This window comes from Hesperophylax consimilis, chromosome 6, assembly GCF_061612785.1.
Source record: "Hesperophylax consimilis isolate HC1 chromosome 6, BYU_Hcon_1.0, whole genome shotgun sequence".
Classification (NCBI taxonomy): domain Eukaryota; kingdom Metazoa; phylum Arthropoda; class Insecta; order Trichoptera; family Limnephilidae; genus Hesperophylax; species Hesperophylax consimilis.
Window position 1 is genome coordinate 30,356,969 of NC_142841.1, and position 14,987 is coordinate 30,371,955.

At 29.5% G+C, this 14,987-nt stretch overlaps 1 long non-coding RNA gene across 1 annotated transcript in view; it reads left to right on the plus strand.

The window, feature by feature from the left end:
- Nucleotides 1-263: 263 nt before the first annotated feature.
- LOC149423193 (uncharacterized) overlaps nucleotides 264-14,987 on the plus strand; it is a 288,922-nt gene continuing 274,198 nt past the window's right edge. Inside the window, exon 1 of the long non-coding RNA XR_016302309.1 lies at nucleotides 264-437. This is a non-coding gene — a long non-coding RNA (uncharacterized LOC149423193). The remainder of the gene's footprint in view (nucleotides 438-14,987) is intronic.

A 14,987-nucleotide genomic window follows, 5' to 3' on the forward strand; every position in this document is an offset into this window, starting at 1 on the left:
GTTTGAGACGCAAGAACTTTATCACATCACTAAACTGTTAGACTTTACCTCCTCGAAACTTTCCGTGTTTTAAAATATATCTGTGTGTAGTGAATACTTATTTATAAGTAAATTAATAATAAATAATTGTATTTGAATGTTAATTTAAAATTGTAAATCTAGGCGTAGTAATATTAAGTTAACTGACTATCTAACCCTGTGAAAGTTGTGTAAACATTTTGCTTCTAAGGGTTTAATTTCTTATAAACGCACGTAGTCAACAAACAGACTCACTCTTTCATAGAAAAGCCATTCGGATTTTTTCAGTAGCGCGAGCCGACATTCAAATTAAAAGCTAAATAAAACACTTGTAAGGGAGAGGAACATTAAAACTGTGAGGAAGATTTTGATTTCGCGTCAGGGGATTTTACCGAGAAGACATCTTTACAATTCTGAAGGTAAGATTTTCATATTTTATTTTCCTTCCGCTTGTTTTAGCTTTTCACTTTTAAGGCGGATTTATTTCAAAATTAAATAGCATTTATTCTTTTACTTGAAATGATACTTTTTTTATATTTGAAACGGAACCTCCGACAAAATTGGACATGTATAATATTTCATATTCTTCTAAAATATTGGAATGGGTATCGTTTTTTTTTCTAAACATCCGAACAGAATTAAGTGAATTAAAAGCTTGTGTTATAGAAATTCCTTTTTTGATCTATTACCGGAAGCACCGTATAAAAAGGTTTTGATTTTTAAAACTCAAAGCGTTCTCAAGGTAAGTAATTTTAGGAATTTTATTCAAATATTGTGAGAAGAAATACATAAGCTTTACTAACTTAAATAATTTAACCGTGTATATTGGTGTGGAACAACGCCGTGGTTAGATAGTTATAATAATTTTAGGACATGAATAACTTGTTTTTCCTTTCAAATACTTTCAGATTCATTGCGTAAAGTTGGAATAAAGCTTATTTTTATCATTTGAGTTGCTTTTTATCATTAATATGTATTTAGAAAAAAGCAGTTAACAAAAATGGGTTTTAAAATAAAGGTTGTGTTTAGTTTTAGACATTATTATAGAAGTTGGATTTGATGAGAAAGGTTTGAAGGGCGTAACTTTATTCAACGATTTTTGGATTTTCCGTAATAAAATATCAATTAGATTTTTTAATTTTTTATTAATAATTTTTCTGGTAAATAAATTGGTATAATTTAACAATAAAGGACAAACTTTTTTTTATACAAACGGTTAAAAAGTAAAGAATAATACATTTAGCAGATTAACCAATAAAATCCCACAAAGGGCATCACCAGTTCGTGGGTATACTTGTGTTTATTAACAGTTAAAATTTTACTCATATACATACATTATCTTTGTGGAAGATTAGAAAATAATATTGGAAAAACTAAAATCATTGTTTACTGAATTACAATTCAAAAGACATGATTGAGAAATATAAAAAATAAAATTAAAAATGTTAAGTTACATCAGGTCAGGTGTTACAGCACGTCGGATGTTACGGCAAGTAAATGTTTGTATCTATGGTATTTATCCAAGACTCAATATGATTTATCAAACAGTTAAAAAGTAAAGTAAAACTCATTTAACAAAATAACCAAAAAACAAAAAAACCAACCATTTGTTAAAGTTAAAAATTTTAGTCACATACATTAAGAAGATTAGAAAAGTATAAAAAAAAGAAAAGAAAATGTTAAGATACATCAGTTCAGATGTTACAGCAGGTCAGATATTACAGCAAGTAAATGTTTGTATCAATGGTATTTATCCAAGACTTTATTACATTTTTATATTTTATGGTTGCACAGATACAGAGGCGTGCATTTCAGAAGCTGATTTGAATGAGGCATTAATTAGCGTAGATTTTTTGATGTTCATAAATAATGTAATTTAAAAAAAATATATCAAGAATTTTCCATTATTTATATTTTTGAGATATTTCACAATTTCAAATATTATGGGTCAATGCTGTCATGTTTTTCTTCTGTTTGTTTTTCCGCTATATATTTTTTTTTTGTAAAATGTAATGTTTTTATTCTATTATTTTTCTTTATAATTTAACTCTTGTTACATTTTTACACTCTTACAAAAACTTAAATAAAATTAATAATAAAACTTGACCAAATTAACAATTCACACAAATAACTAAGAACAATGTGACCTTTGAACGGGGTACCCCAGTAAAGTCACATTCTTTTTTAAAGATGTAAAAATTATAGAACAATTACATGCCAATGCTTTCACAGAAAATTAACAGTTTTACTGCTCTTGAAAAACAAGAATATTTTAAATGCTCATGTAGTATCTAACTTTCCACATGTATCTTGCCGGCACGCCGTTTTTAATTATTTATCTCAATTTACCTTCACATTATACTTCGTAAATTATGTTTACTTTGGACTCGTAAAGTATAACATTAACCCTTATAAATGATCAACATGGGAATTTAGGGGATGTTTATACCGATTTTTTATGGCGAGCAGTTGAAACTTTCTTTGTACCCGGAATCAGAATCAGATTTAAATCTATTGCATCTAATAAAATATAAGAAATAAAATGTAACCCATCGTGCATAATTATTTCTTAGTAATGTTACAAAAAGGGAACATATAAATACTTATATAATATATCTATATAATTAAAAAATAAATTTTACACAAAAATATCTTACATTTATAAATAATAATGTTGTGTGTCCCAGGCGTCGCGTTAAATAACGTTAGCTTATAATGATAGTAATAGTTTTTTTGAATATTGTCAGATTATTAGTAAGACAGGAATATTTGTTGTTATATAAAAAAAAAATAAAAAACAACCGGATTACAGATTGTCTTAAAAATGATGTGAAAATAAATTTCCGTTGTAAGTCTTTGTTTCTATTTTGAAGCAGATGAAAAAGTTATTTCAAAGTCGAGATTTCAGAGATATATCCTCATCAACGTAAGAAAGTAACTCGTAAAACGTAAAGAAGTCTATAAAATGAATAATAACATTGATTTAAACGTACGTTTAATTAATTAAGCGTAATAAATAAGAGAGATCAAGAAATAAACCGAGTTTGAGACAAAGGATCTTCGGAGTGAGTATCGTGTACAATGCACGCTCACTTCGTCCAATAAAAAGCCTTGAGTTTGTCATTAAACGGATCTGTAACAGCGGGAACAAGGTAAAATCATTATCCCTTTATTCGATTAGGGAAATCCGGGATTTAGGCGTAATCCTTGGCGAATGTGTGCTCGTTAGACCCGAGGGATAGTTATCTTTTAGGACGAACGTTTTGTCCTTAGATAAGCAACCTATTGTATAATTACGATGAATGGGCTTGTTAACTAGTTGGGTGGGTACGTTTTAATAATACGTTATAAGGTAGTATACAGGTATGTTGTGGCCACTTTGAATTCAGGATATGCAGAGTTAGCACTAAATGAAAAGAGTACATTCAGTAAATTCTTTTTTTGATTTATTAAATCAATGGCCGCTCGCGGACCTGAGGAAGTAGGTACTCATCAAATTTTTTGACTGTAAAGGTGCTTTATTTAATAAATTAGCGATTGATTTAACATTGTGTATATGTTAATGGAGACCTTGCTTGAGGGCTCGGAAAGTCACTGATTAGAAGCCATCAATTATATTATTTTGAGTAAAATTAAATTAAAAAAAGAAATTCATCACCCCTTATTCGAAATGAAGCCTTAGACATTTTTATTTTATTTTATATGAAGCGTTTTTGTATGCGGTGAAGCCGGGTATGAAAGCTATCCAGAATATAAAATAGTAATCTCCGACATAAAAATAATCCCCTTCCTTGAAAAATCGGCAATTCAAAAACGTCAGCGGTAAACAGATTTATTTTTAAATGCTTAACATTTTTTCCAGGAGAAGAAAAAAATGTTTTTGATCTTAATGTAAAGTAACTTGATGTTAATAAATTCTATTACTTACTTGAAAATAAACTAAAATTAAGCTTTTACGGATGAAATTTCAAAGGCCCTTTTCCTTCTCGAAGGCAGCTTTTTAAACTTACTAAAGATAAGGCAATATTGATACCTTAAAGATTTAAACATTGTTCGCCTATAATATCAGCACAATGTTTGGCAAAACTTTTAAATATATACGCTGGTCTGGCTTAAATTTCAGCGAAATCGTGTTTTACTTACTAAAGTAAATATTATATAATTATAAGTGTGTTTGTAAGTTAGAAAGAAAAAAGTTTGCTAAACACACAATTTTGCTCGCCGATACTCTCTCTTATAAATGTTTTTAGCATTTTTATTTTTGAAAAGCGTTTATTTAAAACGGACGATTTTTTTCTTGTAAGCAGTATTCATTTCACAATCCACACACTATTGGCATACAAAAATATATTCCAACAATCTCTCTTTATTGTAGATGCACTAAATGCTTATATCTTATTTAATGTAAGCTCATTAGAAATATATTATTAATATAAATTTATCACTAAAGAAAAAGATAATATTAACAAATCTAAAAGAAACATGAAATTAGAACAAGATACAAAAAAAGATAACAGTTACAACTAGGGATCGAACATATGATATTTGTCTTACCGGGACTGCGTTTTTAGCCACTCAACCATAATTATCTTCTTCTTAAATAATATATTACATTGATGCATGTAGTTGTTCTAATAAAAAAAGTATTATTAAAAATTTATTTGTTCATTATGAAAAATGTAACAAAGTTATTATAATATAGTGATTAAAGAATTTTTTTTTGTTTTATATGTTCAGGGTATTAAGGGTTGTAATTAAATTACTTTAACCAGTATTTTTATATTTTTTCCAATTTTATGTCCGGGTTAAATATTCCCCACAGGAAAAACTAAGCCCTTCCACATACTTTTCCACAAATGATCATCTATTCAATCCACATTATGCAAGTACATTATATTAGCATAATAAATACAATACAATAACAACACGTCAACTAACCAGAGATCAAATGGGAAAATAATTCACTGCCTCCAGATATTATTCATATCAGATGGTTCGGCTCGGTAGAACATCTAACTGGACCCATAAATCCTACTGATCCCTCAAAATAAATATTTAAAAAATCTTTCGTAATCCTACATGTATTTAAAATGACTTTTTAAATACATGTAGGATTATTGCATTTTTATATACAGGATTTTTCAATAAGAGGTGTTATTTTGATATTCAACCGTAAAAGGTCAATGGTTTCGTTGCTTGTGTGGCACGTAGTGCCATCTTGTTGAAAGTAAACGTTATCCAAATCAATACCGTCCAATTCCGGCCATAAAAAATCATTATTCATCTCTCGATAGCGCAATCCATTCACCGTAACTGTTGCTCCAGCTTCATTTTCAAAAAAGTAAGGTCCAATGACTCCGCCGGACCATAAATCGTACCAAAAAGTCACACGTTAAAGATAAAGAGGCATTTAAACAATAATTCTCGGGTTTTCCAAGCCCCAGATGCGACAATTTTGCTTGTTGACGAAGCCACTGAGGTGGAAATGGGCCTCACCACTCAAGAAGATTTGCATTTGATTCACTCAAGTGAATTTTAATAATTTCAATGCATTTTTTAAGCGTGTATCGTTCCATTTTTATTAATGACGTAGTTTCTACTTATCAAATGTCAAAAAATGACAGCTTTAAAAGTAACATCTACCGAATAGCGGGCTATTCAAAATAACACCTCTTATTTGAAAGCCCTGTATAAATTCTTTGACAGATCTAATAACGCCTACATTTATTATTTATTAAATTTATTATTTTATATTTATTATTTTATATTTATTCAAAGTAAAAAATGTGATCGAAATTTTGGACGATGAGTTTCTTGATGTTTAAAATTTCGATCAATACTGTTTACGGAAACACTTTTTAAACAGCTTCCTAAGATGATTTCTCCTTCACAAAATTGAGAAAATCCTGCTATCACTGTATCCGTATAAAAATATTTCATAGACCTATCATTATCAATAATTGTTTTGATTTGTTCTTTGATATTATCAAGAAATCCTCTATTCTACTCCCGATTAGTATCCACTCAGGGATAAGAGCTTAAATATAGCTTAATTTCTTCTCCAGACCAGGAACACAAAAGATATCAGAAATCTTGAGCGTTACTCATATAACTGGGTAGCTTTAATCCGACTTATGCTTCGTAATTTTTATAAGTTCCAGCCAATAATTATATTAAAACTTGTTCATAATAGGGGAGAGAGTTTTTCCTAATAAAATTTCCTAACTTGAGTCCCTGCGGTAGAAAGAGTAGTCCGAAGTTGCCAACTACTTTTATGCGAGGTATAAATATATTATTAAAGTGAGCTCCTCGAATGTTGAAAATATCGCCAATTCACAAATATTGTACTTACATTTTACCTCATAGTACCTACATGTTAAACAATATTTATATTGCGATGAAGTTTCGACAATTTTCACGTCGATTGGAAAAAAATAACAATATTTTTTATCACGACGGACGGCTAAAAGCATTTTGTTAGTAGACTATCGCTCAGGATGGCGGCAAATACAGTTTTTGTGACATCCATTTAAAATGTTACTTTTAAAATATCGTCGATTTATTAACGTTATTAATATTTTATTTATTTATTTACTCCCAAATTGAGCTTTATTCATTTCAAATATTAATCAATACGTAATGCAGGATGTAATACAGTTTGTAATTCACCAATTTGATTTTAAATACATATAAATAAAAAATTTAAAAAATATAAATAATAGCAGAGAAATTGTAAAAAATAATCACTAGCAAATAAGATGAAACCTTAAATGATAAATTTAATGTTCACCATTAAATCGAAGAAATGTTTTTGAATTGAATTTTTTCAGCCTTCTTTTTTCGCTCTTCCATCAGTCTCTGTATACGATACTAAAATGACGGGTTACTTCACATAATTTGAACAATTCATCAAATTTCAAATTTAATTTTCAAGTATCTGGGAAAGTTCCATTCAAGTTCTGTTATTATATCTTTATGAAACAGTTGCTTTATAGAACTGAAATAATATCAGAACTTGACCATTCACAGAATTTAAAAATTAAAATTAAAATTTGATGGTGTGTGTGAAAGAAGGTTGGGGTGTTTCACAAAAATTCAAATGTATCAGTAACATTATGTTTTTTTTTTTTGCATTTGAAAGGTCAGATTTTAGGTCAATTTTAACTTTTGAATAAATTGTGATCATCGAAAAGCACAACTGTCATTTTGTTATTTTTGCAAAAATATCAAACAAGTAATGCTAAGCCGATTGAATTGGCTTGTCAACAGGTGCTTGAAGTTTAGTTACATATACATTTTTACAAGTTATAATTTACATCTTATATATACAGAATCAACATTTTTCATACGTATTAAAGTAAATATTTTTTTCCGATAACCAATTTTTCACCAAATGTCGAAATTTAAATATCGAAATGAAATTTTAAACAGCTCTACTGCAAATCGAAAAATTCGCACATCTGACTTTGTTCTTCGGGACCGTCGAAATAATGTATATTTATCAGAATACTCCCTGCACCCAGGGAAATGGTCCAACACGAAATATGTATAAAATGTGGGTCGGATTTGTGGCTTAGCACGCAGCTTTCTTTATGAAATTTCTCCGTGGATATTTTCCGTACGGCCTGGCTGAAGGAGGATAATGGAAATGCCCCCAAAGGATTAGATTCCAGACCCCGGAGATCCGAGTAAGCTACACGAATGTTCTTTCTGGGCCTACCCTAGCCCCTAAGCCAGCTACCATGTACCCATCAACTACCAACTACCAGGTATCTGTGACGTAACATATTTATCTTTGGATACTACTTTGCCGGGATCGCAACCCTCGCGTTAACAAACCTCCAACAGCATCGAATTTCAAAAGTAAGAAGTGTCAAAAAACTAAGATTCAATTATTCAAGAAAATACAGTAGCACCCAAATATTACATTTTTATTACTAATATTGTCTTCCACATAAAAGGTTTACCTCATTATGAATTTCATCTGTCAGTAAATGTATTTATACGTTCCGTTTCCGTTTCAAGATGGTGGCCGTTTTAACGGTTCAACAAAGATTCATTCAACAAAAGTAAAGTAATTCTATATCCATATTTACTGTCCGTGTACATCAATGGATATTTGAAAGGGGACGACCTTTCTTAAAAGATTATATAAGATCCTAACACAAAAAAAAATTATAAAAACTTCTTTCCAACTTGTCTCATATCACGAAAATTAAAATTAAGTGTTGAACATAAACATGTTATCTTATAGATAATACCTGCGATAAATAAAATTGCACACAAACAATTATATGCATTAAGGTGAAACAGATGTGACAATTCCCATACAATCTATTTTTCAGCCACATTTGAAAATGATCTATATTAATTATGTTTATATTTGAATCTTAATGTTTAATATTTTTAATTTTTATTTGTATCTTTTTAAATGTACATATACTTTTTCTTTATTTTTCAGTTTACTATTATTTAAATATGTTTGTTTTCAGTTTTATTTATCATTAAATTTGTTTTTTTTTTCTTTACTTCTTTCTTATGTTTCTATAAAATAGTATTTTTTAGTTCTTTTATGTCATTGTTATTATTATTTCATGTATAACTACCACAACACGGGCATTAGCCTAGTATGGTAGTTAAAAATATGTCTAAAAATGTAACGTATAAAAATTTATTAAATAAAAAAAAGGTTTATTTGGATTTATGGTATCCACCGGCCCATACAATAGTATTATTCCCACCTTAAAATACACCCTAACCATTTGTAAGTCGTCGAACAATGCAGAGTACTCGTCAGCTAGTATAGAAAGAAGAAAATATCTTTGGCAACATTGGTTTTCTTTTAAATCGACGTGGAACGCACTTCTTTTGTGAATTATCTCTATATTTTAAAATATCTCTTACCGGATTTTAAAATTTAGTACATATCTCAATGAATGGACGTTGTATGGGTTCTTGAATTTGTTTGAGAATTAGGAAACCTTTCAGCGTATATCTTATGTAATATTCAATACAACACATGTTTGGTGTGTGTGCAGCGTTGAACTTCTCTTGATCCCTTGTCAGGAAATGTCCCCCAAGGCTGAAGTTAATAATGCCGCATGTAGCTTGCCCTCGAGCAGTAGGAACTAGTTATTGGAAACAAAAAGGAGCAGGCGAGGCATTCCTCCGTTCCATTTCTTCTATAACTCTAGACACGTCCTGCAGGTATTTCGTTTAGCAGCAGTAAATTATGATGTCACGAAACAAAAAAAAAATCGCAATTCATTTATACATCGGAGTCGCGTCATAGATCGCACGCAGTCAGCAGTCAGAATTCATTTATTCACCAGAATCGCGTCATAAATCGCACGCAGTCAGCAGTCAGAATTCATTTATACACCGGAGTCGCGTCATAAATCGCAAACAGTCAGCAGTCAGAATTAATTTGTACAACGTAGTCGCGTCATAGATCGCACGCAGTCAGCAGTCAGAATTAATTTGTACACCGGAGTCGCGTCATAAATCGCAAACAGTCAGCAGTCAGAATTAATTTGTACAACGTAGTCGCGTCATAGATCGCACGCAGTCAGCAGTCAGAATTCAATGACACACTGGAGTCACGTCTTGGATCGCACGAAGTCAGCATTCAGAACGACAAAATAATTCATATCCGTTCTAGCGACAGAATTGTTGTAAAAGTATTATGAAATCTGAGAGTCAACTGAACAACTTGGCTATAAATTTCAACAAATCTAAAATAGGCGGGTATGGGTACCGCCGCCCCAAGAACAATTTTTTGGATAACCAACACCCCTGCCGTAAGTCACCTCAAGTGGTTCGCAACGTTTGGTGACTTAGCAGGGGTGCCCAGGATCATGGGGTATGAGGTTTGTCTAGGTCTTGGCGACGGATGCGTTTGCCCACCTCCTGTGGGCCAAAACGGGAGAGACTGGTTGAGGGAAACCTTTTGACCTCTCTAGCCGGACTCTCTCAACTCATCACGTGGCACCGCGGTGGGAAGGAGGGATTAATACGTCCACCCCTGGACACTTTGACCCTATATTCCTACCCACCCTTCATGCCTTTTTCCTTTCCACCTCCACATACTATCACCAAAGATGAAATAGGCCCTGGATTTTTTTTTCTCACAGTGTGGAGGTTAAATAAAAAATCTAACTTTACATAAATAAATTTTGCTATCGATATATATCAATATCTTATTTATTTATTTATTTATACGCCCATTGGGCTTTTACATACATAGTTAATAAAAAAATAATATTCTGAAGATTGCAAGTTCACAAAAGTAATAGTAAAAATACGTATAACCATATCCATTTGACATATTAAAACAGCAAGTAAATAGTACAAAAATAAGAATATTCCTACTCCCAAGTTATACAGACTTAAGTAAGTTAATAAGAAATGTAAAGTTCATATGTAAATGCTAGGTAGTGGCAGCAGTAACATGATACAATACGACACATAGTGTATGAGGCCTTTGAGTTAGAAAGCTAACGAAATAATTATTGGCAGTATTGTTAACAAATATACTGCGTTTGACTGGTTGTAGTGGTCTGCTAAATCGAGGGCGATCGGTCAGCCATATTACATAGTTTATATAAAAAAATATTGTGCAGATTATAAATATAGATTAATAGTAAAGCAATAATTTTTTTTTTTTTTTTTTTTTTTTATTGAACCATATAAACAAGGTTACAATTTTTTTAACAATATAAACACCAATATATCAATCACTCTCCTAATAAAGCAGCTGCTTGTGTTTAGGAGAGGACAACAAAAATATTTTTACATTTGTTTAAATTAAACAAAAAATATTAGTAATAAAACAAAAAATAACACAAAAAATAACAATAAAAGTAATAAAAATATAGATACAATAAAAGTAAAAATATAAATACAATAAAAGTAATAAAAATATAGGTTAGTTAATAAATGATTCAAAGAATTTAAAAGGCAAAAACATATTTCTAAACAATAAGTAAAGTTATGAGGTGGTACAAGAGTATTTTAATTTAATTTTTTTTTTATATTTTTCGTAGTTTTCTTCCAATCGTATATCAAGGGGTAATTTATTAAATAATTTTACACCCTTGAATATATAGTGATGTTGTGCTGTTGTGGTTCGTGCTAGTGGCACTGTTAGTCCTCCAACAGATATTATTCTTTTGCTAATATTCAATTGTGGTAAATTATTTTTACTAAAGAAATCTTTATGTATTTGTAGAAGTGCAATTTTGTCATAAATTTTTGTAAGTGGGGGAACCGGGAAATCTTGAAAAACATTTATAGTTGGGTAGTAATATGGCTTTTTTAAGATGATTTTTATTAGTATTTTTTGAATAGTTTCCAGTGGGAGTAGGGATGATTTATATGCACCCCCCCAAGCCACGATTCCATATTGTAGGACAGAGTGCGCCAATGCATAATAAATATCTTTTAGTATTTTTTATGATACAATATTTCTTAGTCTAAAAAATATATAGATTAGTTTTCTCATTCTGTCTACTGTGGAATTTATTTGACTTTTCCATTTAATGTTATTATCAATAATTATTCCAAGATATTTTATTTCTTTTTTACTACTAATGTTTATACAGTTTGAATTACAGGGTGCGAATTTAAGGAGGCAATTTCTTTCGTGAATTTTTATGTTTAGATTTACATTTGAGTTATTCCCTGTTAGGCTCTAAGGTATAAAATGGGTTTTTTCGACATTCAGTGTCAATAAATTTTCGTCAAACCATATTTTAACGATATTTATTGCATTATTAGCTGATACTACGACCTCATTCCATGAATTTCCTTCAATAGTTATAACTGTATCATCTGCGTAAGATATGATGTTTCCAATGATTGGGAGTTGAAAAAGTTCATTAACATATAATATAAAAAGTAAAGGTCCCAAAACAGTTCCTTGTGGAATTCCAAAATCTATATTTTCTATTTCACTTAATTCGTTGTTTACTTTAACCTGTTGAGTTCTTTGATAGAGATAACTTTTTAACCATGTTTTAGCTTTGCCAGTAATTCCTATATTATTTACTTTATTAATTAATTTTGAATGTGAGACACTATCAAAAGCTTTACTGAGGTCAATGAATATACTTAAGCATTTTTTGCCTCTATCTAATGTTTTGTAAATAAGCTTAGTTAATTCTGCAATTGCGTCTTGTGTGCTAAGTTTATCTCTAAAACCGTATTGACTAGGGTTAATACTTTTTTGGTTATCTGTATAATCAGTAATTTGTTTTTTTATTACTTTTTCGTGTATTTTTGCAATGTTGGATAATAAGGATATTGGGCGGTAATTGTTTACTTCTTTTGGATCTCGGGATTTATATACTGGGATTATAATGGATTTTTTGTAGTTAGACGGGAATATTCCGTATTTATTACTTACATTAATTATATGCGTAATCGGTTTGGTTAGAAAATTGCAGTATTTTTTCAAGATTTCTGTAGTTATACCGTCGTATCCTGGCGCACTACCATTTTTAAGTGATTGTATTATGTTTTCAATATTTTTTTCTGAAGTCGGTTTAAAAATTGAAAGATTGCTATTTGTTATTTTATCTTCATGTATGTCATCAGGTTGATAATTTTGGTCAATTTTATATGCAAGTTTTTAACCGACGGTAGCGAAAAATTTGTTGAAAATATTTGCGCACATTTTTGGTTCACGGATAGCATTTATTTTAGTTCCATTATTGTTTATGACATTTATTGTAGACTTATTTTTATTATTTTTATTCATTATTTCATGTATAGTGTTCTATGTTTTTTTAGGGTTTTCTTTTGTGAGGATTATTTTCTCCCTGTAATATTTTTCTTTTGTGTCTTTGATAATTTTAATGAGTTTGTTCCGGAATATTTTGTATTCGTTTTTTACTTGGCTATTGGTAGGGTTTTTTTTTGTGTCTATGAAAAGTTTTTCTTTTTTCCGGATAGATATGAGTAATCCTTGCGTAATCCATGGTTTGATTTGCCTTAATTTAGAACTTGGTTGATTATTTATAAAGGTTGTACAGTCTGCGATATGAGCATTTAAAGTTTCTTCAAAGAAGTTTGCGCACATGTCTGGGTTTTGGCAATTTAGTATTGAGGACCAAGATTCGTTACTTAATTTATTGTTTAATTTTACATTGTTCAATTTGGAAATTATGTTAATATTTTTTCTAGAGTCATTTAATCCTAAGTTTTTATTGAAATCATAAATAAAAATATTTGTATGGTGATCTGTTATATCATTTTTCCATATAATAGATTTAATTTTTTCTGTGTGTTTAATATTGCTCCATATGTGGTCCAGGCATGATGGCGATTGGTTTGCAAATTCTCTTGTGAAATTATTTACACATGATATAAAGTTCATTTCATTCATAGCATTTATATAATCTAATTTATTTTTACAGTGGTTATTAGGACCAATATTAATATTTAAATCACCTATTACGATACAATTTAGATGGTTTTTGTTACATAGTATTTTTTTTAATTCTTCTGTAAATAAAGGTACATCAGAACTGTGTGTTCGATATATTGAGATTATATTGAATGGCATATTATTTAAAACAAAATTTAATGACAAACAGTTTGCTTTGCATATGTGTATTTCGGTAATATTGATATCAGTAAATTTTTCTTTAGCGTATACTACAATTCCACTATGTTTATTAATCTGATAATTTGTATTGTAATTTTTGTAGTTTGGGATGATTGGTATATTTATGTTTGCATGTATGTGCGCCTCGGATAGTATGAAATCTGGCTGTGAACATAATGTATTCAGGGATACCAAAAGTTCATCCATGTTTTTATTTATACTTCTAATGTTTAGGTGCAAGATTGTTAGTCTATTTATTATATTGTCATAGATCTTATTGCATTCACTGGCTGCTTCACATACGTATTCTTCTATATTTAAATTTTTATCAATTTCGCTTAAGTTAAAATTTTCCATTGTATTTATTTAGGTGTGATAAAATATGTATATAAAATTCTACGAGTAAATGAATAAGTAATAATGCTCATAATTAGTGTAACACTATTCTTGCTCGATTTCAGTTCATATCTAAAATTGTAGGTTTTGATTTTTTCTATAAGATTTATTTTATGTTTAGATAATACTCGGAGACATAGTGAGTGTTTGTTTAATTGACAGCTATAATTAATTTGATTCGTTCTTCTTTTTATAATAATTACAATAAAAAATAGCGTTTGTAAGAATATATCAATAGTACAAGTGAACATATAGTGTAGAGATTTATTGCATATAGAATATTGGCAGCATGATATATGGGTTAGTAATGTATATAATAATAATTTTGACAAATTAATATATCTATAATTAGACTTTAGTATTCTGTAATTTACTAGCATTCGATAAATGCAGTTGTGGATTGTTATTGTATTTTCTATTTTCTGGTAGGAATATACAAATGTAGAACGTGGATGTAATGAATTGTAAAAATAAACATAAAAGTGTAGTAAGTAGAGATGTGTTATCATGAAGAAAATATTTAGGTTTTTTATCTTCAATATAGAGAATGATTTAAATTTTTTGGTTTTAAATACATATATCCTGACTTTAAAGTATGTAGAATGATGAAAGATTTGTCGGTTTTTTAATGTATAGACTATATTATTATTATTTTTTATAGCTTGTGGATATTCAAAAGTACATGCGTATTTGTAAGACATTGAGAATAGATATGAAATATTTTTATAGACATCTTTAAAATTTATAACAATATTCCAGTTTTTGTTCCGTGAGAGCAAGTATTTTTTTGTAATATTGACAGTTAGTTTGATTATGGACATTTTTTTTTTAATTGTTAGTATCATTTTTGAATATTTCTTAGAATTTTCAGTTTTAATAGTAAGTATACTTGTTTTATATACTGGAGATTGATAGGGAACATCATGTTTTTTTAAAGAATATGTCATATCATTATTAATTTTGT